Source organism: Cyanistes caeruleus, chromosome 9 (genome assembly GCF_971803275.1).
Source record: "Cyanistes caeruleus chromosome 9, bCyaCae1.hap1.1, whole genome shotgun sequence".
Lineage (NCBI taxonomy): Eukaryota > Metazoa > Chordata > Aves > Passeriformes > Paridae > Cyanistes > Cyanistes caeruleus.
In genome coordinates, this window is record NC_141709.1 from 13,246,433 (window position 1) to 13,262,826 (window position 16,394).

At 39.9% G+C, this 16,394-nt stretch overlaps 1 long non-coding RNA gene across 1 annotated transcript; it reads left to right on the forward strand.

The window, feature by feature from the left end:
- Window positions 1–7,137: 7,137 nt before the first annotated feature.
- LOC147651608 (uncharacterized) lies at window positions 7,138–16,078 on the forward strand. Its single transcript, XR_015290342.1, has 3 exons — window positions 7,138–13,403; window positions 13,458–13,759; window positions 13,814–16,078. It is a non-coding gene; the product is annotated as an uncharacterized LOC147651608 (long non-coding RNA).
- Window positions 16,079–16,394: the final 316 nt, after the last annotated feature.

Consider the following 16,394-nt stretch of genomic DNA (forward strand, 5'->3'; position numbering starts at 1 on the left):
CACCATCCCTAGACCTAGATCCTAAAGAAGGTCAGCCAGTACCCTATGGCAGCTACAGAAAACTGGCAGTGCAGAACAGCTCCCACTCATCCTACCTTGTCTCTAAAACCTCTTAACTACAAGTAGGAAGAAATGAATGGCTGATAGACAATTTACCATACACCCCAAAATAAGCCACCTGCAGCAGCATAATGTCCATGGAAGAAAGTTTGCCTCAGAGTCCAAAATAAATCTGAGTAACAAAATATTTGAAGCTGAACTAATGCTACTATGATAAAGTGCTAATTTTCAGAGAAAAAAAAACATAACACAGAATTTTGTGTCAAAAACTACAAAAAAGGCATTTACAGCTTTCACAGATAGAAAAAGCCAAGGGAGAATGCTGCATCCAGCTGCCCTGCACAGAAAGAGCTGGAACAAGTCTAGCAACACTTAAATGTATTTCTTCTGAATACAGAGGATTAATAGCTCACTGGTGGTTAAGTCTTATCTTCTTCTGAAAGCACTATACTAACATATCACAAAGGAGTACTTGAAGGGTGCTATGACTCCATATAAATACATGCTCACATGAAAAACAGGTCTTTGTTACATCCACAAACTGCTGTGCACATGATCTTGTGTGTGTGTTATTTATTCAAATTGAAAATATCCAGAGCTTTTTTGCAACACTCAAGATATACTTTTTTTTTGTTTTCTTTTATTGGTTTTGTTTAGAGAGATTTAGTCCTCTACCTCTATTATATATTAGAGAAGTAAGATGGTTTATGGAACATGAGTCTTGCAGGCAGAAACTCCAGGGCCAAACATCCTATGTGATGCCACAGAAGTCCTCAAAGACCCTGTAATTTAGGTGCCATTCAATAGTATTTCTCACCTCCACAAAGGACTGTAGATTAGCCTATGCATGATTAATAGTGGTCATAATAGGTCACATATTATGGGGTTGCCATATGAGGCAGAAATAAAATAACATATTGAAGGAGAGAATGTTTCTCAGGGTTGTTTTGATTTTTTTTTTTCAGGAGCTGGGATAATGCAGAAGTAACACACAGAGTCATAATTATTAAAAAAAAAAAGTCATATTCAAAATACAAGCAAGAAAAAACCTTGCTGCTGATGCCTTACATCATACGGCTTCATAGTGTTGATATTTTTTCCCCTTTTTTTATAATTCATCCAATAAAAGTCCCTTGCAGAATTAAGGAACTATGAGTCCTAGGTAAATAAATGTGGCAAAGAAACCACTACCATTCATACTTCATTTGTATCTTACTCAACTCCCCTGGCTAACTGGTGGCATGAAAGAGCAGTCCCACAGGAGGCTTGACCATAGTGGCAGTGACAAAGCCATGCCATATCCCAGCTCTTGAATATCCACCCCATTCCCTTTTGATTTCTTCTCTGCAGGATGCCACCGTTTCTGGGTTACAGTCCCCTTGGCAAGCACCACCAGATCCATAAAATAACTTCATAGAGTAGTGAATTGCTGCTGCTGTTTCTAGGTTAACATTGGCAGAAACTAACAGAGTCTTCAAAAACATCATAAACTTTGTTTTAGAGCTGACACCCAATTGCTACATAGTGCACTGCAGGAACACAGAGCTGTACAAACAGACCCGGCGCTGGTCAGATAGATGGGGTTTGTCATCATCTAAACTCTACTGCCAACAGAAGGGGGTGGGGAGAAGAGGAGGAAGAAGAGTGTGAGGATATGAAAGGGCAGAAAAAGAACTACCAAAACCACCTTAGACTATAGTATTTCTTGTACAGATCTGACCTGTGTTATGTACAGCAGTGTAACCTTGGGAGGGGGAAAAAAAAAATCAGTAAATAACTTAGAGTACTTTATAAGTGAACAACACTGTCATCAGGGACACTCAGCTTCATTCATCATGATGGTCTCCCATCTCTCTCCCCAAGTCGATTGGGACTTGAACTGCAGTGGAGAACAGCTCATTCATCCACAGGGAAAGCAGCATGCTTCCCATTTCTAAGGAGTTTCCTGTGATTCTCAATGCCCAGGTCTACTACCGTTTTCTTGTGTCTGAGAAAATAGGAGGCATTTTATAAGCCCCTTTAACACTTGTTTATATTAGGAAGACAATGAAAGAGCAATACAGACTGCTAACAGACCTCCACCAGCTCCAGCATGCTTGCAAGCTTAATTCCAAAACAAACTGGGGCCTGACAGAATGGAATTACACAATACAATGAAGTGCATTTAACCTATCAGAGATTACCAACAGAAAGGTGAAAACCAGTTGGTGAAGCCCCTGAAGGGAATAAAATCCTCTTCCTCCAAAAATACCATGCAAGTAACGTCAAGAAACAGTGAATGGAAAAGCATTTGGCAGAAGCGGAAAGAAGGAAAAAATGTGCAGCTTTTAAGCAGTACCACTGACTTTAACTCAACACGGGAAAAAACAACAACAACAAAAAGAAAAACCCTACCATATAGCCCCAAAGAGAAGAACACCTCAGTACAACACAAATAAACTGTATTTCAAATTATTTCACTGTGATCATAAAAGTGACATGCAGTAGTAATGGCTGCTATAAAAGTTTGGTCTGCAAAGCAAACTATCCTAGTCAAAATGCAGAACATTTCTTTAGCATGTCCTACTCATAAAAATAATTACAAGAATAACTGAAGACAAACCACCATTGCAAATTCTTTCAGTTTTCATCCCTTGGAAATTATTAATCAAAATCTTCAATGAACAGCAGACGGCCAGCAATGGATTGTGCAGATTCTGCTGCGGCCCTGGCTGGCAGGAGCAGCAGCTCACAGATGCAGAGTGTACCAGGGCCTCATGCAGCTGACTGAGACTTGCGTTATCAGCTGCCACTCCCTGCCCTGGGGAAGAGAATATTTGGGTTTACACAATTAGAAATGTGCTCAGTGACTGAAGTCTCACGAATGCAGCCCGCATGTGACTCTCCAAATCATTAGCGTGACTTTCTGTGTCTCTATTAGCACAGAGCAGGCAGCAAAGCGCAGCCCAGTAATAATTCTGACGCTAACCAAGCTGCTGTAGGTTGACAGAAGGCGGTTCCCATTCCAGCAGTTCCCTCCCCCCGTGTCCCCCCGGGCGGCCGCGCACGCACAGCGCAGCTGGTGCTGCCACCTCTCGGCCACTCGGAGCATTGCGGGAGCCACCGGCCCCGGCTCCCCGAGCGCGACACCCACAGCCACCGGCCCCGGCACCTCAGCGACTCTGCATATCAGGGAACAAAAAAATATTACCGAAGTCCTTTGTTTATACTGCTTCCCGAATTAGTTCTGTTTCAGCAATTGAAATCTTTTGAGGAATTTTGAACAAAGGTTTTAAAGAATTGATCTGTAAGTTCAAAACCAAACAATTAGTAATAAATTCATCATGCGTGTTGTAAAAGGGAATGAGAATAATCACAGGCGGGGTGGGAACGAAAAGAAAGGCTGATCAATTGCTAAAAGAAAGTCTGTATAGTAAAACTGGGAGAATTTCCAAAGAAATATACTTACTGGTGAATCATTTATATATATTTTAGACTATTTATTTGTATGTATTTTATACTGTATTCACCATTTCTATCTGCACTCTTCTGTATTTCTGTTCAAAAGGGAAAATCTAAGCTAAATTTCTAGTGCCAGTGTGCAGTGAGTTTGAACTTAAAAGAAAGGCTTTTGCACGATGCCAGTCAAAACACGCTTGAGCCAAGTAATCCAGCTTAGAGCCCACCGTATGATCCGTGAGATAACTCCTTTTTCAAGTGTTGATTTACAGGCAACTTAGCATTCTTAAAAGGCAAGGTTTCTTTTCAGAAAGGATATAATGGGCTGATTGGCAGCTTCCCTGTAACAGGGTTAAAAGGTCCATTACTCAAAAATTTCCATCCACCCATACTTCATTCAGTCTCAGGCTCTCTTCCAAGACCAAGCAAAACAGTGACAGACAGCTGCCTTCCACAAGTCTGTCTGGACTGTACTGAGACTTATTTCAAAATCACCCAGAACTGTCCATGTAAGCATTGTAAGTGACCTAGATCTGTGAGAACGTGCTTCACCATCATCTCTTGGGCTACCTCATTCCTCTTTTCTTGATCCTTCCCAGTCCTCCTCTCTACCTTTGGTTTAATATCAAGTTTTAGATGTTATTTTTTACACTTTCATTTTTAAGCCAATTATTCAGGTCAATTACGAAGAATCTGGAACTTCTGCTTAAATCTTTATGATTTTTCAATGCGAAGCAATTAAATTAAAAAATATATGGTTACACAGCTGTTTAAACAAGTCAGAAGTTTTAAGAAACGCATACCATGTCAAATAGGCATAAGACTACAAATATCCTGTTGAAAGGTAAAAAAACCTGCTTGATTGTTTCAATGTTCTCAGTCTCTATTTAATCCACTGAGGTAGATTTCCAAAAATCTGAGTTTAAAGTAACAAATTTCTGATCATCCTTGTAACAACGGTTCTCAGAACTGACAAATACTGACTCATAAAAAACCATTTAGGATTAGTCCATTTGTAGCTCCACATGGTTCATCTCAGAGAGTTAGATATGTAACGACTGAAAAATTGCCTGGCATAGATAGACAAGGAATGCAAATCCAAAAGAACTCCTGGCAAATCATGGGCAGCTAGACACCACTTTCTCTTGCCCATTTTCTGAGTAATTCTAGCTATCACTGTAATTTGGGCAAGGAATGGTAGGGTAGGATAAAGAAGACACATGATGACGTGAAACAGCAAATTAATAGCTACAGACAAAACCACGTGCTTCATCACTGTCCTGTTCACTGTCTTACAGCCCACCTCCAACAAACAGGCTTCTCCAAAATCACCAGAAAGAAGGAAAAACAGCATTATAAACTATATTTTTAGATATGCACGTATGTCTGAAAGGAAAAATAATAAGTACTCCTGCCAAAAGAAAGAATACTGATGCAAAATCTGGGAAAGCAGGGGAACACTTTCCTTTTGCTTAAGTGAATCCACAACAAAGCCATGTCCTATTGCTGCTGACAGCCCCAGCCAGGCACACATGGAAACCATACCTCACTGTGCCAGCCAGAGTTTACTCTCTCTGGGAGCTTCTCACCACTGAAAAAGGGGCACATGGTACTTCCAGCAGGACACTCCTCCTCAGTGTTTGCTGGTGACTGATACTCCATGCTCTCCACCCCTGCCCCACTTTCTGGGCAACGCTGGCCATTGGCATTGAAATGATAATGAGAACTGAGAACTCAAAACAGCAAAGATGCTGCTACTTGGGGCCACAACTCCTGGCTTACAGTCACAGAAACCAACAGTAATGGGGATTAATCTCATTCAAAGAGAGAGAAAACAGTTTCCACCAAAGATCTCAGCAACAGAGCACCTCAACCTTCTGTGGGGCCAGAGGATAATCCAATTACACAGCTTTCACATCATCTGAAAGGACAAAACCACAAAGTCATAACACAGTCAAATGCATTTGTCCTTTAGTACACCCCAATGCAGAGCAGGTAGATTTTCCTGTAAGCTCTTCTCCTCATTTCAAACGACTTGAGGCACAGTTTGAGTATGGGCAACATTCCTTTGATATTGGTTGACATTATTTTACTGAACTTTGGAGTTATATCATGCTCCAAGAAGATAAACCTCTGCTAAAAAGACCATCACTGCAGTCCTCTTAGAGGCAGCACTGGGTAAGACAGAAACTCTGTATTAATTTTCTACCTGATTTAATGTTAATTTTTTTGTTTATGAGTTACATTTAAAAAAAAAATCTCATATTTCTTCAGAGAATACCCTAATTTGCTGAGACTAATATCTTTGCAGAAGTACTGTGACTTCATTCAGGAAAGGTATTTTATTCCTTTGGCTTCAAAAATAAATGTTTATAATGAAAAAAATCCACTCTATTAACTTAAAAGTATTTTTTAAAAAGACTAACAATTGAACACTTAGAGGAATAGAAGTGACAAATGAGAATAACCAAACTAAAAGAAATTTTCAAAAAAGGTAGTATTAAAAAAAAAAAAAACAAAGAGAAACAGCTGATGATGTTAACCCTAGACTGAGAGGTGAAAATTCATTAGATTTCTATTTTTGATGCACAGAAATGAAGACAGACTATGGTCACTGTTTAATATACCTTCCCTTCCATTCCCCACACTCCATAGCTAGAGTACAAAGTGGATTTTGGTGACAGATTTTCCTACTCCCACATTAAAGGTTTCTTCTTTTTGTTTGTTTTTTTCCTTCTTCAGAAAATACTGAAAACAAGTTGCCTAAATTCTAGCATTCACAGTCATGTCATCATTGCTCCCCCCAAACTCTTCATTTGATTTGATTAATAACTGCAACTAAAAGTATTATTTTCTAATAAAAGTTTACAATAAGCACAGAAGAGGAAATTGGATAATTTTCATTTACACTATTGCTTTGACCTTTATGTATTCCAAAAAGAGAGGAGAAAATATGGAAAAGCCGGCCTTCTTGTCTGCAGTATTTACATGCTTTACATAGTTTAAAAATATGTGGCTTATTAATGACTGATTTTTCAACCTCTCCAATAAGCTTTTTATTAACATGACAGTCCTTTACGTGCAAGTGTCAAGCAATTTCATACTGTGCATGTATCCTTTATGATGTTTAATATAAGAGATAGTACAGTATTTATATCCCTTACAATAAGAGAATGGATTGTTTTAAGGTTATACAGCCCCGTTGAGATAAAGAAAGAAGGAACCTTACAAAATGATAAATATTTTCATTAAAAAACTTTAAAACTAAAAGTTCAAAGATATGTTCTCCTCTCTTATATCTTGTCAAAACATGACTTAGGACCCAAAACTAATCTACTTTCAATTTTATTCCATATTTCAGTGCTGTCATAGTACTGAGCAGAGAGTATTGGAATACGATCATTTTTTATTTTGTTGATGTTACCGACAGCTTTATTTCACAAAGCAATCTTATACTATGTCTACCACTGGCAGGTCACAAAGGTCAAATAGTCTATCCTTACAGGTAGAGAGCTTATTAAATGGCATGTCTATTAAACCCAATGGACAACATAAAGAAACATTTCAGCAAAATACTTCTAATATTCTTCAGTAAAGACACAGTCAAAAAGGTATTAAACAATTTCAGACCAATAAGAATTTTTTTATAAGCATCTTCAGAATTATGCTTCAGACAAAGCATTTTGAACAGACAGTAGGAGAAAAACGTGCGGAGAGATGAACTTTGTGCAAACATTTACTTTGTATTATGCCTTTACAACTACACATTCATAGAACATTTTATGCTAGGTGGCTTATCAAAGATGAGTTTATGCTTTCTAGGACTGTTATTTAATTAAACATTCCAATTTGAATTATAATGAAACTCTTATGATACATACTACAGCAACTTTTGTATTTGTGTTTCACATACTGTCCTGGATCATTTTAGTAATTACTCAGAAGCAATACATTTTAGCTGTTTATTTTCAAATGATGTAATTAATCATGTAATAGTTTGGGAAAAATCCAATTACATAAATCAGGAAAAGGCACTCGAATAAAATCTCCATTTAGTGTCTTCTAAAGTCTACATCATTCTTTTTAACTAAGAGGGTGTAAGCTTTGCAAAACCAGAGTATTTATAGGCACATAATTGTGATTTTCTCTCTCTGGCGTCCTTTCATTATTTCACTATTTGCCAATTATCTATGGTATGCTGGAACTTGCTGTTTCAATATTTGTATTTGCATGACTGCATTTACAAACAACAAAATAAAGACATCTTTGGATTGGTAAACCTATACATCCAGATGTTCATCTTCAGACTTAACCCTTGCAGCTCAAAGAAAGCATTCCAGTTGCATTTCTAAATCCCATACATTTATTTCTGCGTAACTAAAATACTGAATGCTGGTATGCAGAGTCTGTGGACTCTCACACATAGTTTATTAGATACACTACTTGGTCTCCTGTTATCAGGAGATTCACCTACTCAGATAATTAATAAGATACAGAAACATAAAACACGAGTTGTTAAAGTTTACAATTACCTTCCCTCACAGCTCCATTCTAAATGCACTGTCCTTGCTTTAACACATAGTAAATCATCTACCTAAATGTATTTGCACCCAATCATTTTTTAAAGTCACAATCTTTGTAGTGTCAACTTGTCAAGGGTCAAAGGGAAGAACAGGCAAGATTCCCAAATCAATCTGCTTGTAGAAACTGTCTCATTTCATTTCAAATTACCTGCTGTGGCTGAAGCAGGCTATGGACAAACTGCCTTCCTCCATAAACCATGACAGCACAGGTCGAACTTATGTGATCATTCATAAGGGGCAAGTCATGCTGGGTCTGTCATTAACTACTTTTAAACTGCTGTGCAGGGTTAAGTGATCTTGCAGGGCAGCAGCAGATATAAATACTATTTGGACAGTTTAATGTCAGGCAACAACTCCCCTGGGATTAAAACCGTGTAACCCAATAGTGGTGCTATCCATGGAAGGATTAAGGTACTTTAGAACTGTTCCTTGCACTCACAACCTTTCTTATGTTTTGCACCTAAACAATTTCATGTTATTGAGATATCAGATGGATAACATAACACTCCTTAAGAGTGTCTCTAGAATATCAGCAGCAAGAGTCACCAGCACCATCTTCTGTGGAGGTTTGCCTTTGCCCATGTGGGACTGCCCAGTCCAGGAGAGGCTGCTACTTATCTAAGAACATAAATATATTGCAGCACTAAAAATACACTGGGCTGCCTGATTCACAGGCAAGGAAAACAGTCCAGAACTGAGCCTCCTCGAAGTCACACTGGGCAGGCACCACAAAAGTCTGTATTAAGCAAGGCACTTTCAAACATGGGAGTGGATCTATTAACTAACCTGCTACATAACTGACAGGAATAGCAAAAGATTGCTTCATGTCTTAAGTAATTACTGCTTAACAACATAATCTGTGCTTTGGTCAGTTTGTCTCTGGTCACCACTACGCTAATACACGTGAGAACAACAGTATGTAATAATGAAACAGCCTGCATCTTTTTCAATGTCTGTGGACAAGAAAAGCCAGTGGAGATCTATTAGACTAGTGAATTAAGCTGGTCTCAGCATCAAAAATTTTAAAAAAAATTATTGAAGGAGTACCTAATTTTCCTGATTCTTTCTTCATCATCACAACCCTATTTAATGATTCCAGACAGAGGTCACAGTATCCTTAATGCATTTGTCTTCAGTCATTAAGCAAATGGGTATTTTAACAAGAATATGCAGGAAGAGACCAACTCCAATTTGCTGAAGCAGACAAACTCTTGCTCGTCCTAAGACTCACTAACCACTGGTTTGATACAGATGCAAAATCATACCTGAAACAGCACACACACAATGGGCTGATTTATCCATGTGTCATAAAACACAACTGCCAGGGGTACTAAGAAGGAAAGAAGTGAACCTTAATCTAACAAAATACCAAACTTCAGAGCCAGAATAACTTAATGCAGAAGCACATACAGTTTTGAAAAAGAAAGTGCCAATAAACTTGTTCAGAATGGAGAGCCACTTCCTGAGGCACACAACATGAATGTGGCTTTTGGAGGTCAGTTTTCCAGGAGGAAAGGTGAAGTGCAATGGCTCTGTGACAGACTGCCAGACTGCTGGCACTACACATTATCTCTGCATTTAGTCTTAACTAATTACAAATCTATTCCAGCAAAATGAAAGGATGAGAAGAAAAACCAACTTGAGACATTGATCTGTGTGTGTGTGAATCACAAATATCCACAGCAAAGGCAGGACAGGTAACATGTTTGCAGCTATTTTGTCTACCTCACATCTGATAATCCAAAATGGAGAGAAACCACTGTTAAGGATGATTCTTGAATACTACTCTAAACAATGTTCAATACTGAAAAAGAAATTTATGTCAACAATTTTTAGGCATAAAGAATGTGTTTCAGGACTCCAACTTGGCTTCACACAAAATGTTTCTAGGTCACTTCTATTTTCTGCTCTAGAATCTGTGGGAAATCTCCCAAACACATATATTATACCTCTTCTTCAGTGATGCTCATGACAATAGCCACCATTCTTTTGGCTGTAGAAGTGAAACAGTGCTTACTTCAAATTATTGTAATAACCAGTTTATTTAGAGAATCATCTGCTCAGAAGCTGTAAAGGACCCACTACTCTCCATTTCCAGCTTTGCTTTCCACAACAGTAGCAGAATATGCAATGTGTGTTAAGTACTACTATTAGCAAAGGAAGACAGCTCCTTAACTCAGTAATCAAACAAATCAGACAAACAGGTTACTCAATCACCACTTTTTCCATCTCTCCAAAATTAAACATCTAGTAATAAAATTTCATAGTAAATACATTATTTAACTTATGGTCTTTTCAAATGAATCTTTTCAGTGCTATTATTTACACCTTCCAAATTAATACTACAACAATCTCTAAAGCTGAGTAACTCTTGCAAATTCCACCAAATTAAAAAAAACCAAAACCAAAAAACAAACCAACTCTTCATGTCATAACCAATGGCAGTTTTGACTGAAAAGATTCCAGAAGTTTTCATGCATCAGAATATATATTCATTATTACACACCTCTGCAGGATGCATTCTTTTGAAATGATAATACATCTACTTTAAATTACTTTAAATTAAATTATACAGAAGTTAGTAGGAATTATAAACCAATCAATGCAGGAATAAAATTGTTCTCAACCTGTGGCACACAGCTTACATATATCACACATCTACACCACCTCTGCAAATTGTTTAGAAGGCCAAAATAATAGACAGCTGGCCCAAATCTTCAGATCAAAAAGAACAAAGAAAAACCAAAAATGAAAGAAAAAGTAGAGAAAAGTTCCTTGCTTGAAGATTGTATGTCTCAGAGAAAGAAAAATAATTTTTTAACCATTTGTGAGTTACATTTGTAACTACTCAAACTCAAATGCCCTTATTAAAGATAAAAAAAAATAAACACAAAACCAAATCCTGGGTCACTTCCTACCTATCTGCAACAGCTCATTTGTTGGAAAATTAATGAGTAGCATCATCACATCTTCCTTGCTGCAGTTTCCTAACCTCAGTAGCAGAGGGAGGTCAAAGACAGTGTGAGCTTTTTGGGGTTCTTCACTCAGCAGGCTGGAAATCACACTCAGATGCACCCTGCTGAATGAGCTTCCCCTTCTTTATTTTCCGTCACCTTTACATATAGTGATATCAAGACAATAATTGACCAGGTTCATTGCATTCACTTCTTCAAACATTGTGGTTCATTTTGAAACTGCTCCATGATACTGAGCACATTTCCTTCTCCCTTCCCTAGGGCAGAAAATAGTAACATCTAGAGCTGTTCAATTTCTCCCCAGTCACCTGAGCAGAAATTTTGCATATTCTCAAGAAGTAATGGAAGGTTGGAAGCAGATGATGTTTAAGATCACTTCCAAGCCTAACTATTCTCTAAGTTTTAATTTAAAAAAAACATTTTTTTGCAAAATTGTTTTCCATTAAGGAATAACAAATACAGAGTTGAAATTACTACTTAGTAATGATTCCTACAAAATACATCATTAAATGGAATTATTTAAATACTAAAACATCTGAGTCACCAGAAACTCAATTCTAAAGCAATACCTGAAAGTTATCATTTCTGCAATAAAATTCTCCCCTTGAACTGTAAGCCCTGGAGTGAAAGAATAACATCCAAAATCATCATGATATGGAAAATTAACAACTGTCTTATAATTGGGATACAATGATCAGCTTAACCTGCAAATACCTCACAGCACTGTCTAGCTGGTGGAAATTATTGAAGCAATCAGATCAAAATGGAACAAAAAAAACCAAAACCAAAAACAGCCTCTTAGAATCCTTGACTTGATAACAGTATGCTCTAAAATTGAGCAAAACTTGCAAAAGTCAAGAGTTGAAGACAGAACCATAGGCTATGACTCCACTGAATAATAAACTATTAAAGGAATTTTGACGACCCCTCCATGAATGCCATCAAGTCTGTAGCTCCTGAGGGCTCATTCCTCACCAAGCCTTTTCTTTGAGGAGGAATGATTACAGGACACAACAAGTTTCAAACCTATCCATATGCAGATGTCAGCAAACTATGTACCTTGTTAGTGACTAGGAACAAGTACAGTCACCCTGATAACACAGGATTCAATTACAGTGAATGCTTGAATCAAAACAGACAGTACAAGCTTGAATGAGAAAGCATGTTTCCTGGCAGAAAAGTGCAATATGGAGAATTGCCTAACATGAATTTTAGGAATAAAAAAATATTCACTTAAAAGAATACTGTAAGATAACTTCATGGAAACTCACAATTCCCTCCAGAATGTTTTGGACAATATTCTATGTTACATAGCAAAAAAAAAGGGGGGGGTGGAAATAAGAAAAAAGACCAAAACACAAACATCGTAACCATAACCATAACTGCTTTCCCATTTGATGGCAGGGAACACACATCTGTTGACTATTTCATAAATCTGCCCTAAGATGTTCATTCAAACTGATTACTTTCAATGAATAAGCCAGGCTTTACGCTTTTTCAAAAAAACCTTGGAAAGAATATGCAATGGAAATACAGTATTCAGAGCCACGAAGTCAGCAAAGACGAAGAGAAATAGGAATGCTGAACTCTTCCGCATGTCTTCATCCCTCAGCAGTTCACTGCCAGTACAAGGGCCCTGACAGAAATGCAGCTGCTCGGCAGGGCCAGCAAAGCCGCGCTCACGGCATTCCCAGCGCCTTGCTGGCCGCGGAGCGCTCGCCTGTGGGAGGAGGCGGCCGGGGCCGGGCCGGGGGATCTGAGGGCTGTGGTAGCACAGCCCGAGCCGAGCCCTTCCCTGCCTGCAGCCCTTCCCTGCCTGCAGCCTCGCCCTGCCTGCAGCCTCTCCCTGCCTGCAGCCCTTCCCTGCCTGCAGCCCTTCCCTGCCTGCAGCCTCTCCCTGCCTGCAGCCTCGCCCTGCCTGCAGCCCTTCCCTGCCTGCAGCCCTTCCCTGCCTGCAGCCCTTCCCTGCCTGCAGCCTTTCCCTGCCTGCAGCCCTTCCCTGCCTGCAGCCTCGCCCTGCCTGCAGCCCTTCCCTGCCTGCAGCCCTTTTCTGCCTGCAGCCCTTCCCTGCCTGCAGCCCTTTTCTGCCTGCAGCCTCGCCCTGCCTGCAGCCCTTTTCTGCCTGCAGCCCTTCCCTGCCTGCAGCCTCGCCCTGCCTGCAGCCTCACCCTGCCTGCAGCCCTTCCCTGCCTGCAGCCCTTCCCTGCCTGCAGCCCTTCCCTGCTTGCAGCCCCGCCCTGCCTGCTGCCCTTCCCTGCCTGCAGCCGGCCCTGCCGGGCGGGGACACGCAGTGACCCGAGGGTTCCAAAGCCCGGGAAGGGCTCTGCGGGCCCGCGGTGAAGGAAGGGCTCTGCAGCCCCGCGGTGAAGGAAAGGCTCTGTGGCCCCGCGGTGAAGGAAAGGCTCTGTGGCCCCGCGGTGAAGGCAGGGCTCTGTGGCCCCGCGGTGAAGGAAGGGCTCTGCGGGCCCCGCGGTGAAGGCAGGGCTTTCTGGCCCCGCGGTGAAGGAAGGGCTCTGCGGGCCCCGCGGTGAAGGCAGGGCTCTGTGGCCCCGCGGTGAAGAAAGGGCTCTGCGGGCCCCGCGGTGAAGGCAGGGCTTTCTGGCCCCGCGGTGAAGGAAGGGCTCTGCGGGCCCCGCGGTGAAGGCAGGGCTTTCTGGCCCCGCGGTGAAGGAAGGGCTCTGCGGGCCCCGCGGTGAAGGAAGGGCTCTGCGGCCCCGCGGTGAGGGAAGGGCTCTGCGGCCCCGCGGTGAAGGAAAGGCTCTGCGGCCCCGCGGTGAAGGCAGGGCTCTGTTCCCCAGTGGCAAAGAGCTCGGTGCCTCACGCCATGTCCCACCTCAGCCCCCTTGCGTGCGCTTAAGGCGTTATCGGAGACCCTCAGGATAAACACAGTGACACTGAGCCTTAAACAGGCTTTAGGAAATAAAATCTGTTGCCACAATAGGAAAAGCACGTAAACGCTACAAAACTGACAAACAACCCGTTTTCCTCTGCTGAGAATTTTCCAAGACCCTTGTTTGTATTTGCATACTAAAGCTTTCCCTGTTTAACACACTGCTGATGTCAACCCAAGGCAGACTCCTGCGGTGGCCTTAACATTTCTGTTTTGATGGGCTGGGCAAAACAGTGAGTCAGAGATACGAATCACGCAATTATTTTTAATAAAACTGACCTTGAACTTTACAAAAGGAGGAGGACACAATAAAGAAGCAATTTTGAGGCAAGTAAAAGAAAAGTAGGTGCTTCTACTGAACATCTCCATGGAGTGCTCTCCTACAACACTGTAGGGGTTAGCCATTCCAAGGAGACAGATCCTAAAAATAATAGGTTATGTAAATTAATGTGTCAAAGCTACAGGCAGCAGTGCAAAAGAAAATTTCAAATACTGATGCAATTAGGGGCAAGAAGTTAACCAGACTACATTTCTTAAATAATCACTTAAACACGAGAAACTTTTGCCCATCTGTGTTTAGAGCCATGCAGAAGTAATCTAATTTGGTTTTTTGTGCATTAAAAATTTTTTTTTACTTCCTCTAATGAGGATGTTGGGCTGATTTCATGGCACATCTATCAAACATTTATTTCAGTTTTTCAATGATGTCACAAAAATACCGTAGATAAAATATTTCTCCCAGACAGCAATTTATTTTCATCCCAGTGCTGATTTTTGCTTTTAGCTTCTACAACACAGCTGACTTGGCTTTAAAGCCAAAGCTACTCTGCTCCCCAGTGCTTCCTTCCACCATACACTCCAAAGTCATCTCCCACAGTGAGAAAGTTAAAGGGTATAAAATCTTTACAACACAGTCAAAGGGAAATAGCAGCGGAGCATCCTGCAAGTGAGCATTTTCTTCACATGGGAGGTGTATGATCTTGAGAAAAAAGTTACATGCTCAGAAATCTTAATTAAGAATTTAAATACAGAGCTTGTTGATGTTAGTTGGTTGATGCCAACAACAGAAGAGGTAGTTTCTCTACAAAGACAATTACAGTCCTGTACATAAACCTGTAACACCAGAAAAGGAGAAATTGTCCTTCTTTGTGTGCTAAAAGTCACAGTCATAGTTGGGCCAGAAGAGAAACAAAGAAAAATTAACAGACAACGATTCAGGGTAAGAAAAAGGTAACTGGAGGGAAGCAAAAAGCAAGTAACAGTATAGAAAAAGGCTGAGGAAATTCAGATTCTGAGTTTGAAAACCTACAAATTTAGTACTACTGTAATAAATCTGAAGGAGAAAAAAAAAAGGGTAGCATTTAAGGCAAACATGAAAACAATTTTAAGGGGTTCTTCTAGATGCTAAATGTGCCAAATAATAACGTAAGTAATCATGCTTTTATTCACACTAATAACTAATACTAATACCTAATTAATAAATGCTCTACTTCTTTTTTTGTTGTAAGTACCATAATTTTTACTAAATATTTAGGCTCTAATTTGCCCCTTGCAAATCGCCATCTTCTCTGCAAAGAGATCAAAGCCTTGAGAGCCACAGCGAGAAAAATGTCAAACTAAATATTTTGACTTCACCAAATACTTTATGAGCTAAGTCTCCTCCTCTGTGTCCCAGTTTGAGATGATGTTGCTTCTGTGTTACATTGAACTCAGTCCATGCTAATTTCAACTATAGGTACTTACTTCAAAGACTTCTTTTTCCCCTTCCTTTTCAGAACAATGGTGAACGGAAATATCAGTTTTAAAAGAAAAATCTTTATGATGAAAGGCCTGTGACATTGGCTATGCAAATATGCAAACACTAAATATACTTTGTGTATTCAGAAACACTTTGTGAAATATCAGTTATTCCTTTATTACATTTTTTCTGCCCTGAAGGAATTATCAAAAATAATTTTCATGCAAGTGACCTGCAGCTACCTGAGAACTCATCCTGCAGTGTAACCCAATCATAACTCATATTTCACTATTTAAGTGAAAGAACAATAAAAAGATCTGATACTTCTAAAAGTACTTTCAGTTAAAACATGGAAATCTGTCCTGTGTCTTATCTACAACTATTCTTATCAAAATCAAGGAATACAAAAATCAAAATATAAAACCACGTTAAATATAAGGACAAACCACCACTGCCATCCCACTTCAAAGAAAATATTTTTCAGATTGGAAGGAAATGGGAGTCACTAGCTCAACTAGAACTTCACCAATTAGTATGCAGAGTAAGTGAATTTATCTTCAACTGTAGCTAATAACTTATGCTGTCACATGAAGCTTTATATGTTCAGTATACTGAGCCCAACAATTACCTAATTGTTTTCTTCATACAACTGCAGACACTGTGTAAATCTTTCCCCTTCAAGGAGGGAAAAGAAAGACTAGAAATATGAA